This window comes from Schistocerca piceifrons, chromosome X, assembly GCF_021461385.2.
Source record: "Schistocerca piceifrons isolate TAMUIC-IGC-003096 chromosome X, iqSchPice1.1, whole genome shotgun sequence".
Lineage (NCBI taxonomy): Eukaryota > Metazoa > Arthropoda > Insecta > Orthoptera > Acrididae > Schistocerca > Schistocerca piceifrons.
This window is the reverse complement of record NC_060149.1, coordinates 571,329,762-571,348,317: the sequence shown is the minus strand read 5'-3', so window position 1 is coordinate 571,348,317 and position 18,556 is coordinate 571,329,762.

The window sequence follows — 18,556 nt, the reverse complement described above, 5'->3', positions numbered from 1 at the left end:
AACAGAGTAATGTAAAGTGAAATTAAGTAGCACTATTCCTGGCAAACAGCAGCAGCAAATGCAATAATTTATATCTAAACATGACATAGCTCAAGCAGAAAAAATATTACAATAAAAATGGCCATGTTTAATACCTATGTCACATCTTAACACCATGGTGATGCATCACGAGAACTTACGCTAGCAAATAAGTTACCAAATCGTAAAAAAAATTATTTATGCAGTTCCTGTGAAGGGAAATGTCTATTTATGTGCCCTCATTTTCTTGGAAGTAGATCATAAATTTATTATTGACTGGATCTGTAGGCATAAAATAACTATATTAGTACATCCATTAAATTTTATTTTAACCAATGCTGCAGTGCAGCTAGAAACTAGATATTAAACAAAATGAGTAAATAAATACATAAAGCAAGCCATATGGCATTTCTCTCAACTAGCAAGACAATAACTGTGAAGTGTTTCTCATCATTTCATTAGGCATTTTAGTAAAAATCATAAATTAAGAGCTCCACAGTAATATCATATGTTTTCAAGTTTGAGCATGTCGAATTTGCGATGCTTTCTACAAAGGAATGTCAATAGCGAGGATAATGGCCTCTTTTTTTTCTCCACCTGTGCCTCTGAAAGGCACACACTAATGCTTTTTTCCAGGCAACTGTCTCGCAGCTGGTTGCCCCCGATGAATTACGTGGAGGTGGTCACTTAACTTTTTTACCGAAATATTTACGACACCAGTTTGCACTACAGTGACAGTCTCGTATAAAAATTTCATAGGTCGAGAGTTTGCGTTGCAAATCTGTAGAAACAAAATCCTATAAATATAACAGTATCCCAAAAATATACGCCGGCATTGTGATACATTCACGCATTTACACACACCTCATTACTCTTAAAGTACGATTCTTGGTTTCCCACATCCTTTTCGCAAGTCAGAGTCCCTAACCACTACTCATTACTTCTTACCTTGTTACACATATACATATTCGTCGACACTTCTTCAATATTTTATGATGATAAATACATAGCATAATAAAATTCCTCATGTAGCATCAGCTTATTGATCATAAACATACTGCAACAGCGTAATACACATCATCATCATAACATTATAAAACCTCAGCCAAATCTCAAAATCGTCGTAGCTTCCTTCAATAATTTCAAAACCTAAAAAAATTCTCTGCTCATGTCAAAAGTATCATCTACCTCAAACGTACTTTAAAAATCATGATCCCATACCAAATACATCATTCAAAGCTCTCGTAGTATCACAATGGTCCCAAAAAAAAAAATATGAACAGTTCACAAAGTACAGACAAAATACTGTTCCATAAGTGTGAAGTTATTCAACTGTGTTATTATGTAAACATCTGTCACTGATGTAGTAAAATAAATGTTTGTCTCTCCCAGTTAAATGATCAGATAGCTGTGTAATTTATGTGTTAGAGAAATATGGTACCGATGTGTAAAGTTGTATAAGCCAATACCATATTAGTTAAGGCTCCTTGTGCCTGCCAAACACATGGTACACAAAGTAGGCGTGTACCCCCTTGAGGATTAATGTAATTATACCCTCAGGTGTTACAGATTACTGCAATCGAATGAAATGTATCACCGAAAACTTTCTTTGTATCTTTGTGATTCAAAAATCTTTAAAAATAAAAGTTTTAAGTACAAAATTAATCACTCAAATACGTGTACTGTAGCGGTAAACTGTGCGTCTTGTTGTAAGATAATCTCTGTGGATATGTCGTAGTTATCGTCCTCCGAAAGCTAAGTTCTGCAGAAGTCAATGTACTTACCTCATGATATTACGCTTATTGCCGTGATGAAGAAAGTACTGTGCTGTAACGTATTGTTGTGCTACGGAAAAGGCTGTCTCCTTGTAGCTATACCACAAAAGTTACTACTAAAACATGTTTTACTTTCCAGAAGAATTCAGAAAAACTGTGCAGATATAAAACAGATACACCGCAAAAGCAACATTGTAAATTGTCACTCATTAGTTGCGTCGTGATAAAGTCATGTAGCTGTCACATAAACTAACCACTGTGTCATCTGGTATCTCACAGAAAGTACTTTAAATCCAGAATGTATTTTCAAGTAAACCAAAATGTTGCATTAAAATCTCATTAGCAGTACTGGTAAATGTTCTAAGTATGTGAGCCTTATAGTCGTCACGTAATTGTGCAACTAACAAGCAAGAATGTACACACACAATAACACTGTGTCGTCTGTTCACAATAACAATGCATTCGCAATTTCTGTTTAAATATGTTCTCTTGGTTCTTGGCTGGATATTTAACTTCAAATATTGTTGCATGTTAACAGATTCTAAGTCTGACAAAGCATACTAGCAATGTAAAGTGAAAAGTTATATGGCAAAGACAAAGTTAAAAAGCAGATTATTTTTCAAAAAACGGTTTTACATGTAAAATGTGGTGTAAACCTTTACTCTCCCTTGTATGCAGAGTTTCAACTTCAACGCAATTATCATGTGGTATACGTCGGAATCTGTAAGGTCCATTGTAAAGTAAAAAGAATTTGTGACTCAAGTGTTTCTTCTTATGTGACAATGAATGAGCTTTAATGAGAACTTTCTGACCAATATATAATTTCTTTGCATTTGCTTTACCGTGTATTTTTCTCCCTTTGTCTGCTGCAGTATTTATATTTTTAATAGCCAAATCAACTATGTGTTTGTGTCGAAGTTTACGTGTATTCGGAAAAGGTACAAGCTATCTAATTCTGTTCGGTGGTTCTTCATTCTTCAGTACAAGAATAGGTGGTAAAGCAGTGGAGTCATGAGGCATTTCATTCAGCAAGTTTGGAAATAAGTGTAAATATCTGTCCCAATGCTGATGCTTTCTGTGACAATAAAGTCTGCAAAGCTTATTGATTTCTTTCATAATCTGTTCGGTGGTTCTTCATTCTTCAGTACAAGAATAGGTGGTAAAGCAGTGGAGTCATGAGGCATTTGATTCAGCAAGTTTGGAAATAAGTGTAAATATCTGTCCCAATGCTGATGCTTTCTGTGACAATAAAGTCTGCAAAGCTTATTGATTTCTTTCATAATCCGTTCGGAGGGGTTACAATGTGGTGAGAACAATGAAATAAAAACAGATTTGATTTTATGATTCTGAAGCATGCGTGACCAAACAGCAGATCTGAATTGCGGTCCATTATCTGAAATGACTTTACTAACGTGTCCAACTCCACGTAAGAAATTTTTAACAAAGGCGTTGGATACAGACCGTCCAGTGGCTTTACGTAACGGTGTGAAAGAAACAAATTTTGAAGTAAGTTCCACAACGACTAGAACATACGAAAATCCATTAGATGTTCTGACAAGCGGTCCCAAGAGATCAACAGCAGCAAATTCTTTTAATTTAGAAGGAATGATAGGAAACAGCGGAGCACAATGGGAGATAGTAGATGGTTTCGCCTTTTGACAAAGTTTACAAGTAGACAAGACTCTTCGAATTCTCTTTTCCATATTGTTAAAATAACAAGTCGTTCGAAGAATATGATAACATTTTCGTGAGCCAAAATGTGCATAGCTGAAATGAATGTACCAAATGAGCTTATTAACAAAATCGCCAGGAATGCAAAGTACTCATAGCTTGTCATCAACAGTGCAGCGTTTGAACAGTATGTTGTTTCTAACCAGATAATAACGCCGAATCTGTGTGTGTCTTTTCATGCCATTTGCTCTTGATGTCTTTCCAAATCGGATCTTTATCTTGTTCATGAGCAATGTCCTTTAAAGATGTGGTGATGAAGTTTTCAAAGACGACTTTCTGAATGTAAAGAATACTGAAATTTTTCTCGAGGTTGCCTTCTGTGTTACTTTTCTCAAGCCCAGCCGGTGCGCGTGGCTGCCTGCGTTGCGAGTCGTTTTCTGCTATCTCTTTGTTGGCGTGCGTCGTTATTGGGATTAGGAGACCTAACTTCTACAAATTCATCTTGCCGAGAGGGCCCAGCCCTGTCTGAATCCCGCCAGATCTGATGAAATTCAGGTCTGCCGTTATGATCATATCGTCTGTCGTCATGTCGGTAGTTCCCATAGTTTCTTTCTTGTCAGTTAAGTGGTGAAGAATTTCTCCCTGAATCGTAACTGCGCGCTGAACTGTTGCGTCTGAAGTTATTGTGTCTCCCTTGATAATAATAGTTCTGGTTGCCATATTGTCTGTTTCTATGATTGTTTCTGTCATATTCATTACTACGGAAATGCGATCTTCCACTGTAACTATTACTCTGCCAGTGGTTGTCATACGGGTGGTGTCTGTTTTGGTCACGATTTACGTTGTAAGAATGGCCTTGTCGTGTCCAGTTATTATTTCTTTCATGGCGGAATTGTGACAGATGTGACCTGTAATTGTTGTGCTCCTGTTTTCGCGTTCCGCGATTGTCAGTGTCAATTTCCAGTTCTTGTAACAGTCCCTGAAAAGCTTCAATGTCGTCCTTGCAACGTCCTGCTAAAATAATATGTCGTAAATGTTCAGGCAGTTTGATTAAGCAAATTCGGATGAGTTCTGAGGGGCTGTATGGGTTTGAAAGATACTGATTCTTATGCAACATGTCTTCAAAATATTTCATAAGACTGGAAAATTCAGATTGTTCGAAATGTTTCATCATTATTATGCCATGTTTTACTCAGTCTTGTGTAGCTTGAGACCAATACGCTGAGAGGAAGGCATGATAAAATTCTCCTTCACTGTGACAATCGTGAGTGACCGATCGTATTCTTACAGCTGGTTCATTCTCCAAGTAGCCACACATAAATTCTAACCTGTGCTCCAATGACCAGTTGGGAGGAAAACAATGAGAGAACTGATGAAGCCATGCTTGTGGATGAATGTCGTTATCAGAATTCTTAAATGTTTTGAATTTACGTGTAGTGTATACTCAAAATCATCGTGTCAGCGAGTCGCACATCGCTCATTGTTACTTCGTTTCGGCGGTTCCATCTCAAAATCCAATGCGCCTTGCCAATTTCTTTCATAATATCCGAAGTGTCCTGTGTTATTATTTTGTTGTTGTTCCGTATTTCTATGTCCCTCTTCCCGTACTGGAGCGCGAGTGTCCTCTCAAATATGTAATTCTTGTATTACTTGTGCCAACTGATCTTGTACTTCCCGGAGTCCTCTTTTGTACTGTGTATTGATTTGATTTTGATTTTGTTTGAATTTTCTAATTTGTTCATACTCTTCAGTGTCTGTGAAAAAAATGGTTCAAAAGGCTCAGAGCACTATGGGACTTAACATCTATGGTCATCAGTCCCCTAGAACTTAGAACTACTTAAACCTAACTAACCTAAGGACAGCAGACAACACCCAGCCATCACGAGGCAGAGAAAATCCCTGACCCCGCCGGGAATCGAACCCGGGAACCCGGGCGTGGGAAGCGAGAACGCTACCGCACGACCACGAGATGCGGGCAGTGTCCGTGAAGGCTTCAGGTCTTGTGTCATTCAGATCATCATCTACCTGTGTAGATAAGTTAGTGAACTAATCTGAAAGTTCGGCTACTTTATCCGATAGTGAAATTATTTCCTCTGTGTGTTTTTCTGAACCAAGTTTCAAAGTGTCCATTTGTGTTGAAATCGTATCTACAGTGTCCTTTAAGTTTTCGTGAGTTTTTGCAAGTTGCGTAACCGAATCGGTAGATGCAACTGAGTCAATTTAGCTTGCAAGGTGTCGTGATTTTCATGAACAATAGTTTGCAGTTCTTTTATGGCTGCTTCGTGATTCTGTAATGCATTTTCATGACGCGAAAAAATAGGTTGGAAATGCTCACAAATTTGTGTTTTTACGTCATTACAGACTTTTTGACATTTCGATTCAATGTTATGTAACTTAGGAGTTAAATCTTCACGTGTTTGTTCAAGTGTGGTGTCTAACTTCCGAAGATTTTGTTCCATTGTGTCTAACTGTTGCTGTGTTTGTCTCTGGTGATGTTCCATTGTGTCTAACTTTTGAAGATTTTGTTCCATTGTGTCTAACTTTTGAAGATTTTGTCCCACTAGTTTCTGATTTTGTTCAAGTGTTGTGTCTAACTTTTGTACCCTTTGTCCCATTTGTTGCATTAACTGTAATAACAGTGCACTGGTGTCTGAAACATGTTCCTCAGTGCTATTCGGCAGTTCATTATAACCGGCAATATTCGCATTTTGAAAAGCAGAAAATGTGTCTTGATTTATTTGAGAAAACGCTGAGGACGCAAAACCTGAATCTACAGTATTTGCAAGGCTGTGTCCTGTCATTTCGGAATGCTGAGGCGAGCTGTTGCCGACCGATCGATCGATAATGCTTCCCTGTTTACTAATTGTTTCACTGCCTACGCCATTATTTGCAGCCCGCTCCATTTCCCTATGCACAGTTACCAAATTGCTACTTTGAACATTAGTTAATTCATTACATGGTGGCGCTAACACACTGCTTTCGTCTTCACTGTTTATTCTCAGTTTACTTTGGAGCCTAATATTAGGTTTTTCACACGCCTTTATTGTCACAATATTTCACACGACAACACAGAAAAACACAATTTGAAGAGTAAAAATAAGAGAACACATTAACATAGCACTGAAAATAAAATATAGTTAATTGCAAGCGCAGCTGCGAAATACTTGGTGCAAATTTACATGCGTGCCACACCTGATTTACTGTACAACAATGAAAGACTGCAGCTACAAAGGAGATTCTCTCTACAATTACGCGCTAGCAATAAACAAAATATACACTAATTACACAAACTACAAGAAAAAATCAGAAAATTCCAGTGAGGTATCCTCGGCTAAGGGTCGACATATGAAACGTGCCCTTAGAAAAATTATACATGACTGTGTTTAAACTGACACACAATATTTTTTAGCGCAACACAATCTGACTTTCAAAAATCCCTACAAAAGAATGGCCCTGGCTAACATTAACCTATACCTTTCACAAATCACTTACCTCACAAAAATCTTCGTTACTCGAACTACTGCAATACAGCGAGCGCCACTACTGCCAGCTTACTAGTGTTCAAAAGTCATTAAATATATAGCAGTTCATGACATCCAGTCTTACAAATTTCAAAACTCCGCCTTCTGTCTCCCCACATTCACCACCGCTGGCGGCTCACCTCCAACTGCTCAACGCTACGCGCTGTTCACATCCATCTGCCAAACACTACAATGGCAGACAACAATGCAAACTAGCCACAGACTGCACACAGCACAGCCAGTGATTTTTCATACACAGCGCTACGTGGCGTTACCAAAAAGAAAACCTAAACAGCCTACTTACAAGCTAACTGCCATAAAGCATCTAGTTAGCCTCTCTGAAGAACCATCCCTGCGGCTTCCTTTCGGAATCTGCTGCAGTAGGCAGATGGATCCAGACAGGGTAGTGGGCCCTACAAAGTTCGTCGTCCACTCACCATATAGCGGTGGCTTCAAGGGCAGGTGAGCAGAAGGAGAGGACTATGGTATTAGATGAAGCAGTAGCAGTGCTAAAATGTGCATCTTCACCCATGTTCATCAATATATCTGCATTACATGTCAGATCTTCAAGTATTTGACACTTGATGCAAGTAGTGTTAGATCCCCATTGAGCTCTGTGTGCATTATAGTACCCTAAATGCAGAAAGTGATGGGGTAAGTAATTAAGAAGACATTTGAGGACGTCGCTGCCAATGGGTTTATTGGACATTTGATAGATACACAGGGCACAACATGACAGCGACATAGGCGACTATCCGAAAAGCGAAGGCCTCTAGCGTTATAGTAAGGGTACAGTTGAGAAGCTGAAAGTGTCCTTGATCACTCTTACATCACTTTTCGCCCTATCGCCAGAAAAGTTGTCTTTTCGGTAGATGGGATAGCTTCCTAGTAAAGGTGCATCAGTGTATTTAAAATGAGTCTCTTGAAAACAGAAGCAATAAGAATTGTCCTGTGCGAGGAGTTTCAGTTACTCCAGATGAGTCCTGTGTAGGTTGATGTTACACTGGTGCATGGGAGCTATTTCAGCGGTGTGGTTAAGATAAATTCACTGATAAGATACACGGCACGACCAACCAGCGGGTGTCTGGGTCAAGCGCGCTTACATCAGCGAAACCTTCAACAGTTCCAACGTTGCTTGTTATTCACGGCGCCTCATCTTCCTACAGCAGAAGCGAGGAGGCGTTCCCATTCACCAGGCTGCCCCCTCATCTCCCTCTCTTTCATACACTGCTATTCTGCCTGTGCCAAGCGCGACAGATTTCGTCACGCTATGTGTGTGCAAGGCCTGTCCTAAGTCTGCGCCGAATGGGGAAACTGCCAGCGGTGTTTCATTCACATAGACAAAGAGAGCCACTACTACGTCTACGGGATCGAATCTGCTGTCTTCTGTGGCCAGCCACCACCGTGTTCAACTGTTTGTACACGAGCACCATGGAACCCTCTTCCACAGGTTACCCCTCCAATTTAGAAAAAATTCAGTAGGACGAACTCTGGAATACATCTAGTTCCTTTTCTGCAAAGCTTTCGAGACTGGGCAGAGACGATGCCTAGTAATCATAAGCAGTTAATGAACATATTTGGAAAAAATATAATCTCCGAAGAGAGAATGCGGTGGCAGATTCCAGGGCGCTATCGTATGGATTTTGAGCAAATAAGCCGCGAGTTTCTCGTACAGTACGGGAACTGGGCAACAAAGCAGAGAGTACGGAGCTCCCTGATTGTCAGGCTCAACTACTGTTCGAATGGAGAAACCACGCGGGAATTTTTCTTGTGTGAAGTTTACACATTGCGTCACCTGAAACCGCCCTTGGACGCGGAAGAGTTCATAACTATAAACTACTAGCGCATGGCTGAGTGCGCTTGAAGGCAACTTCTAGTGGTACTGGTAGTGAGTCTGGAGCAGTCATTAGACGAGATGCCCACGTTGAGTTTCAAGTAGAAAGAAACAGGCATCTTGCCACCAGCCGGCCGGAGTGGCCGAGCGATTCTAGGCGCTACAGTCTGGAACTGCGCGACGCTACGGTCGCACGTTCGAATCCTGCATCGGGCATGGATGTGTGTGATGTCCTTAGGTTAGTTACGTTTAAGTAGTTCTAAGTTCTAGGGGACTGATGACCTCAGCACTTAAGTCCCATAGTGCCGAGAGCCATTTGAACCATTTTGAACCATTTTGAACCATCCTTGCCATCAGCGGAGAGCAAAACATGGGTGGTAGTGGCGCTGAAAATTCAAGAAGTATTAATAAAGGTAGCTGCGGCTCCGAACAACATCAGTCAGAAATGGATAGGTACTGGGAATCGTTATCAGCAAAATAAAGTGACAGTAATGCCACGTTTGTTCAGGTAGGACACTCCAGGGGAGGAAGCACAAGTCTAATTACTGGCTCTGCACCCAGCCTGAAACAGACAGGGGACAGGAAAAACACTCTTCAACAGGGAATCGCAGTTGTAACCGAGCTTGGATCGGAAACCTAATGATCACGACTCCACTAGCAAGACGCCCACACTTAAGGATGGTGACCATGTTCTGATTCGCAACCGTCAACGATCAGACTTTTTACAGAACATAATATCAAAGTTTTATTTGGTCTAATACTGTCAGTTTAAAGTAAAGGAAATATTGCATGATCACTCATACGTCATAGTAGAACTGACAGTGTTGCAGAAAAAGAAATTCAAAATATAGCTAACACTATGTACTGCATTCATTAAGTTCTTTCAGCTTCTACATGTTTTAATGTTTTGTATGCTTAATTAAGAGTTATTTAGATGATAACTCGTAAGTGGTTCAGGGAAATTTTGTCTTCCATTTCGTTTCTGATGAGAAATCGATGTATGTATGGTATAATATAAGGTATTTTGAGTATTTAATACGTGTGCAAAGTGTGTTTTATTATTTAATTTTATGTGTAGGTTGTCTGAGATCTGGCAATGGAAGACCAGAAACGCCATGAGAATACGCAGAGATTACTGTCAGTTTAGAGCAGAGGGTGGCCCACTGTCAGAAGGGTAGGAGAAAGCAGGTGGTACAGACTTATGTTCCCGCGTGTGGGAGGCCTTTAATAAGCGTGGAGTCAGATTTCAGAACGCCCCACTAGGGTAGTGTCTGCTGAGACACTGAGTATGAGCTACGGACCAGAATCTGCTCCACTGGCTAGGACGTGCCGAAGACGGTTCGCATCAGTGCATCGATAGTCCCCATCTGATAAGTTCCAAATAGGTTCCGTGAGCTGTCAGATGGTACACACACACACACACACACACACACACACACACACACACACACACACGCACGCAGACATGTGCAGGACCGCCGACCCATACACACACTCTGACACTGCACCTATCATAGTAGCGAAACCTAATGTAAAAAAGAATAAATTTAACTTCCTGGCGGACTAAAACTGTGTACCGGACCGAGGCTCGAACTCGGGACCTTTGCCATTCGCGGGCAAGTGCTCTACCGCGAAAGGCAAAGGTCCCGATTTCGAGTCTCGATCCGGCACACAGTTTTAATCCTCCACGAAGTTTCATATCAGCGCACACTCCGCTGCAGAATGAAAATCTCATTCAAGAATGAATGTGGTTTACTTCTCATGACCGCCAGAGTGAATAAGTAGGTTTTCCGTCACCTAGTCGTTCAGCAAATCGCTACATTTGGTGCAGGAACAAATGCTAACAGATTTCGAAGGAGCCTACATGACAGCTTGAAGCACACGGGATAGCCATAAGCGACGACCAATTCATACAGTATAACAGGTGTTTACATGCGGTTGTTAAAACATTAAAATATAAAAAGAATAAAAATATTAATAGTCCGCTGTAGTTGTATTTATGTACGTCGATTAGAGACTCTGGCGTATGTAATGGTATGTCATATGGTACAGGGAGTTATTACAGAATATCGCAGAGTAACAGTGGCGTGTCGAGGTACAGTTCTCAGTCTTTCAATTGCTGAACATCATCATCAATAATAACTGTCCAGTTTGTGTTAAAATCACGAACTGTCAACAGTTTTACCGATTAAATGTGATTCTGTGGGCCTATGTCAAATAACAGGCGATGCCGAACGGCAGCCATTGTAAACGCTCCGTAGCTTGTGTTGTCAGCTGCTAAGATTACTATTATGTTGGCGACACACACACACACACACACACACAGAGGCGTGTCGGCTTCTGGACTCAATATTTTCCTCGATACTATTTAAGGGGTGCATCGTCTGTTGCTTGACATAGTCCCACAAAAATATATTTTTACTGGCAGAGTGATGATAGTTCCTGAATTTAGCACAGACTGGACCTTCATCATTGATGAGGGTTTTTGTCAACTGAACACTGCTGAGAAATTCGCCTAGCAACGTGAACTGATACAGTGCTGCATTCTGTAATAAACCCCTATACGGTATGACACAGCGTTATATAGATCACATGTCGTAACTTAAAAGTTGTGAAACAGACGGTGTGAGTCTCTAATCGAGTTAAGGAAATACAATTATAGCGGACAATTGGACTTATATTTTAATACCTGTATGTAAACACCTGTTATACTGTGTAAATAGGTCAACTAATTCTGGATAATTACGTCAGCTGTGGGCAACCTAGTTTCAATATTATCTGAATATTTGCCAGCATCTGTGCTAGAAAACTGGTAATAACCACAAAATAAACTGATATTTATGGACGATAAGAAAGGTGTTACGAGGTCAGCAGAGCGGGCGCTCTGAGTGAGATTACTGGTGTCCTATAGTGGTGTGGTATCCACGCGAATGACTGCTTCTTAGAGTACTTCCAGTATGTGTTGTCTAAAACGTAGTGGCGGGTCGCGAATGTCATAACGCGCTTACGCCACCCTGTGACACATCTCTGCCAGGCGGGCTGCAGCAAGCACAGCCCCTGCCACTCAACGATTGCACAGTGCCGTGAGAATAGAAATTTGCAGCTCGACCCGCAGAGGAGTTTCACGTACACCAGGCAGGAAAGGAGGTGGTGAGCACAACCGCGACAGGGATGTCTCATTCTGCGGACCATTTTGCTGCATCTTCTGTGCCACGTGTCACCAATGGAATGCAAGTATACCTCCGAAGTGTATTTACTGTCACACTGACCCTGTGCAGGCAATTCGGTCTCAGTCAGTTAATGGATGTCTTCTGCTATGGACCCAGCACCGCCTCCAGTAGACAGCGCTAAGTTCGGCGACGTGCTCGTGGGAACTGTTGGTATCATTTGTTAGTGTCAGACTCTTCCGGCGAGACTGAAGGGACTTTAGAATTACTGCGGTCTTGTCCGATCTTGTCGCTACCTTAAGTTTCATTCTGCTCAGACTCACGCCTCCCATTGGGATCGTGGACTTAGAGATTTCCAAGCATTCAGTCTAGTGGGAGGACTGTATCATATCATGAATATTTTTGGTAGTTCCAGTAACAGAAGTTTTGTGCTATCAAGCATTCAGAGAACTTTGTATCTACTGTAAGATTTATTTCCAGGTTACTGACACTTTTGCACTTTGTCTGAGTTGAACTTCAGTATCAATCAAACCAGACGATTTGAGTTAAAGATAAGCAAAATCATTTTGTTAATAAATGGAGACTGAACATTATTCTTATGATTTCTTGTGGGAGTGTTCTGAGCCCAGAATACATCAGATGGCGACGAGCATTTAAACGAACTTTACATTCACCTGTTACAGTTAGTGCTCTTGTGCATGGCAATGGCTGCGGGACATGTGACTTAACACATCCAGCGCTCAGTCTCCTGCAGAGAGTTCAACACACCAACGAACTCCTTGTGAAGAGGCTCACGGCGATCACCCAGTCGACGCTGGGGTTTGCCGGATACCTAGCACAACTTCACTCCTCAGTTCCAAATATGCGGCCGGTGCTTTGAAAATTTTCTTCATTTCTTCATCCGTTTCCGAGATACGGAGGTTTAGAGCTGCCTCACCACTACACGTATTATCCATTATGAGGCGAAATATAAATAATAAATAACAGCAGCAAACGGTTCAAATTTTATTGGTTCATTCTATAGCCATTTATCTAGAATAGCAATCTTCCCGTTTTGAAAATTCTTCATTCATTACTAAGAAAAATTTCAAAAACTTCTTTTTGCGTACCAAAACCCAGCCATGGATGCCGAGATAGCTGTGCATAGCATATGGCCATAATTTTTGTGACGTATTTCTAAAAGTCCCATCTGAAATAGCCTTGAAAAATTTCTTTACATCTTCATCCATTTCCGAGATACATAGCTTTAAAGTTGCCCATCTTGTAAACGTAAAATACGCACGTAAAATACGGTGTAAGGCAAAAACGTAGTTTATAATGTGACGTAGCACGGAGAAATACGCTGTAAAGTGTCTCCGTAATCATCTAGAAACCTCATGTTGTAGCACTGAAGCACAACACAGGTGTACAATTAGTTTGGTGATATTTCTATTTCACATAAGTAAAGTACCCAAATTTTACTAACCATTGCTTTTCTTTACACATGAGTTTAATGCCATGCTATAGCAGGAAAAAAAGGCAACCGGCGGAAAATACTTCTATCGGAGAAAAAAAAATGAAAATAAAATCCCGTTTATTTAAAAGACTGACTGAAAAGTGGGGTACCAACTGCCTCAGTTTACCTTCTGTCGTACCTTTAAAAATTTCTCCCAAAATTTTGGCAAGCTAACACATTCGTGCTTTTTAATACTGAGAGAAAAGGAGACAGTGATAAAGAGACGGAAAAGTAATAAATACTGGAAGATAGTAGACTAGTTGTTATAGAAAGAGCGAAGAAGACAATTACAGTGTGTGTGAGAGAGATGGCCATGTGGCAGTTGGGCATAGTTGAAAGAGACCGAACACTGGTAGGAAAAGGGAGCAGAAATAATGAGAAAGAGAAAGAGTAAGTAGGTGAGTGCCACTGGTAATGAGAGACAGAGCATATGACGGACAACGGGGAAGAGAGAGACTTAGTAACAATGAGAGTTGACTGTGGTAGCAGGACAGGACGAAGAGAACTGCAGCTATGACACGGAACCAATGACAGATAGTCACAAAGATATAACGAGAATGAGTTGGGCTGAATGAGTGAGTGAGAAGGGGCAACTGGGAGCCGATGGTTATGGGCGACTTGAGAATCAAGTTTAAAAAAGCCAAATTATGTTCGCATGCTAACATATTTAGGAAAATTTTTAAAGATACTGAGGAAGGTGGGATCAGGCAGCTGGTATCCCGGTTTTCACTCAATCTTTTAAATAAACAGAAACATATTCGCATTTTTTGGTCTCCAATAGGAAAATTTTTCCGTTGTGATGCTAAATATATGTGAAATATACACTGAGGTGACAAAAAGTTACGGGATAGCGATATGCACATATACAGATAGCGGGAGTATCGCGTACACAAGGTACTGGAGGAGCTGTCATTTGTACTCAGCTCATTCATATGAAAAGAATACGGCCGCACAAAAGGAATTGACTGACCTTAAACGCGGAGTGGTATTTGGTGCTAGACGCGTAGGACATTCCATTTCAGAAATCATTAGGAAATTCAATATATCGAGACCTATAGTGTCAAGAGTGCACCGAGAATATCAAATTTCAGGTATTACTTCTCTCCACGGACAAAGTAGTGAGAGACGTCCTTTACTTAACGACCGAGAGCTTCGGCGTTTGAGTAGTTGTTCGGTGCTAACAGACAAACAACAACTAGTGAAATATCCACAGAAATTAATATGAGACGCACGCTGTACGTGTTCCTTCAAATTTAGCGGCGAAATATGGCGTTAACGGACTGTGGCAGGAGACGACAGGCGCGAGTGCATTAGCTACCTGCACGACATCGCCTTCAGCGCCTCTCCTCGTAGCCATATCGGTTGAACCTCACAGGACTGGAACAGCGTGGCCCGGTCGGATGAGTCCCGATCCCTATTGGTAAGAGCTGATGGTAGGACTCGAGTATTGCACACACCCCACGAAGTCATTGACTCAAGTTGTCAACAAGGCACTGTGCAAGATGATGGTGGCTCCGTAATGGTGTGGGTTGTGTTTACATGGAATGGACTGGATTCTATCATCCACGTGAACCGATTATTGACTGGAAATGGTTATGTTCGGCTAGCTGGAGACCATTTTCAGCCATTAGTGGACTTCATGTTCCCAAACAACGATGAAATTCTTACCCTTGTGAATATGCAATGTCACCAGGCCACAATTGTTCGCAGTTCGCTTGAAGAACGTTCTGAACAATTCGACGGAATGATTTGGCCACTCGGACTACCCGATATGAATCCCATGGAGCACTTATGGGACATAATCAGTTCATGCACAAAATCCTGCACCGGCAACTCTTGCGCATTTAAGGGCGGCTATAGAGGCAGTATGGATAAATTTTTCTGCAAGGGACTTGCAACGAATTTTTGAGTTTGAAGTACTGAGTTGCTGCACTACGCAGGGCAAAACGACGTCTGACACGATATTACAAGGTATCTCACTACTTTTGACTGGAGAATACTCTGGCAGATTCACGGGTAAAAAGCTCATCCTAAACGCTAGAAGGATTTCATCCAAAGTTGGTAGACGTATTAGTTACTATCAGGAAAGACATACAATGGTCGGAGAACCACCAGCCTCCTATTGCGGTGATTGTGATAATGTGGAGAGAGAAGGGTGGAGGAGTAGATGGACAGACAGAGAGGAGGAAAGATGAAATGAACACACATAGCGAGGGGAGAGGGGATGGGAAGAGATGGGTGGAGGAAATTAACATACAAACGGAAGAGGATGTAATGGCCAGGGACAGGGGAGAGGAGGAGGTGGACAGTGGCGAAAGAGAAGTTGTTGGACAGAGAATTGGGATGGGAGATGGTGGATAGCGAGAGGATCAGGAGGAAATGGACAGGAAGAGAGTTTGCTGAAGATAGATAAAGATTGGGGGGGGGGGGGTCAGGTAGAGAGAGAGAGAGAGAGAGAGAGAGAGAGAGAGAGAATGAGGGAGGGAGGGAGGGAGGGAGGAGTGGAGGAAACTGAAGAGAGGTAGGGAAAGAGGAAGAGGGCAGAGACAGCAGGAAGTAGGAGACGCACTAGTAGAAGATTGGAATAAATATGTATTGGGGCAACGTCTGGTACTCAGCTATCTCTACATATGCACAGAGAAGAATTATCGTAACGTTGTTTGCATGGACGTATTGCAATTGATTTCTGGCTCTATACACACCAGTACGATTTTGATCTTTCCCCTACTAAGCATATGCCAAACACTGGGAATTCTATTCCTTTTTCTGGCACATTTTGTAATTTGATATTCGGTCTCATACAAGTGTTTTCCGTGTGGTAAACGGATGAGTTGCAAGCGACATGGGTTCTGTCAGGTTTGAATATAGTTCCAAAATTAGGTGTACCTTTTTGCTGGTCCGCAAGTGGTTCGCATTGAAAGACTTCCTAAAAGTAACTTTTCTTATGATGAGTGCGCATGGATAGAGAGTTTCCTCATTAACATTTCTTTTACAGCTTACTATTTAATTGCGGTAACACCACGTGGCGCAGCCAGTCAAATTAATAAATGAGAAAGTAAACACCCTTCTGAAATACCCGGAACACCAATTTCCATCAGCACAGTATTCTTCCACATTCAGCTGTGAACACAGCAAACTAACTAGTTGATCTCACATTAACTCTCTCTCTCTCTCTCTCTCTCTCTCTCTCTCTCTCTCTCACACACACACACACACACACACACACACACACACACACACACACACAGGGACAGAGAGAGAGAGAGACAGACAGAAATTCTCGATCACAACTTTAGGACACAGCTACAAAATTAATCCACAGCTCACAAAAAGAAACAACATACACAAACACTTGATGCAGGACAAAATATAATGGACATATTACACAGTGCCTCATTCACGTAAACCGGTTACATTTAGCATGTAAAACATTGCATATACATCAAGCAAAATAATGCAGTGCGTCTAGTAGTGAGCAGTAGTAATGTTAAGACAAGGCACTGTTGTACTTCACCGCTGTGCCCTGGTTTAAGCGGCAATCAGTACACGAGACATTCCCAAACGCATATATGGGCGGCTATAGAGGCAGTATGGATAAATTTTTCTGCAAGGGACTTGCAACGAATTTTTGAGATTGAAGTACTGAGTTGCTGCACTACGCAGGGCAAAACGACGTCTGACACGATATTACAAGGTATCTCACTACTTTTGACTGGAGAATACTCTGGCAGATTCACGGGTAAAAAGCTCATCCTAAACGCTAGAAGGATTTCATCCAAAGTTGGTAGACGTATTAGTTACTATCAGGAAAGACATACAATGGTCGGAGAACCACCAGCCTGTGTAAAGGCTGACGGACAGCAGGAGGAATGCTGCCAAATTACAGGCACCTATGGTTAGTACAAGCATTCACGTTTGTTGTTGGATGGCTAGTTTCTTGCGAATTTAGGAATATTGACAAGCACTTTATACAATGTCCACTGCCGTACAATTCGATGTGGGCTTACAACCAGAGTTAGAAACTGCCGCAACGAGGAGCGGTGTGAGAAAGGGACGGGAGTTTCCTGGTTACACGACAGATGTGGCAAGATCTGAAAATTCCACGCTGCACAAAGCCTTTGAGGAAAGGTTATGCAGCATCACATTGTCACTTGGTGGGGTTGCAAATGAACCTGGCTATGAGAAAGATTATGTAAATTAAAGGATATCACCGATGTCAGCTGGAGCGGGACATTACGTGGAATCTGAGGCGATGAGTGAAAATGTGTGCCGGACCAGGATTCGAAGCCATGATCTCCTGCTCGCTAGGCAGGTGCGTTAACCACAGCGCCATCTGGGACACAGCGTTGTCGCAACTGCGCAGATTGTCTCTGATTTTTCTGTTGAATCGTCTTAGTTATTTATATGACTCCATGGTGTCCGTTCATCCAGGCAAAAATTATAGCCTTGGCGCACAAAGTGAGGGAGGCCAGGGACAAAATGCGGAGCAGGAGCAACCAGGGAATGAATCAGGCAGTGGATAGTCAGTCAGACTGACAGTCAAAAGGCTGTGCAGCCATTCAGATAATCAACTGGCCTTTCTCTTAGCAATACGAGCACAGTCGATAGACGCGGGCGGACAGAGATCAAGCAGTCGTTCGTGAGTAAGTGGAGGACAGACAGCGAGGAGATTCACGAGAAGGAAGTAATAATTCGGTGAGCAGGCAGAGACACTGTGTTTACCTTCTAGAGTCAGGCCAACCGTTGTCGATTCGGTCTGCGGAGTGGAAGTCTGATCCTTACTTTCGTTCTAACGTCTGCTGTCCCTTCGTAAAGTATTACTTTTCTGTTCAGTGTCGAATGAACTTCTGGCGGTCTGTTAGTTGTATCTTTAAGCATCCTGATGCACTTCTTCTTCTGACCTCAGTCTCCAAATATTATGCTAATGATGCTTCCCTGAGACAATTACAGCCGACAATAGTCTCCAAGAGCACAAGCACTGGAGAAGCGTCTCTGCTGGAACCACGCGATGTGCGAAAGAATTACGTCGAGCAGTACAGAGGAAGGATTAAGTAAACCCGCCTAGGAGGTTACCG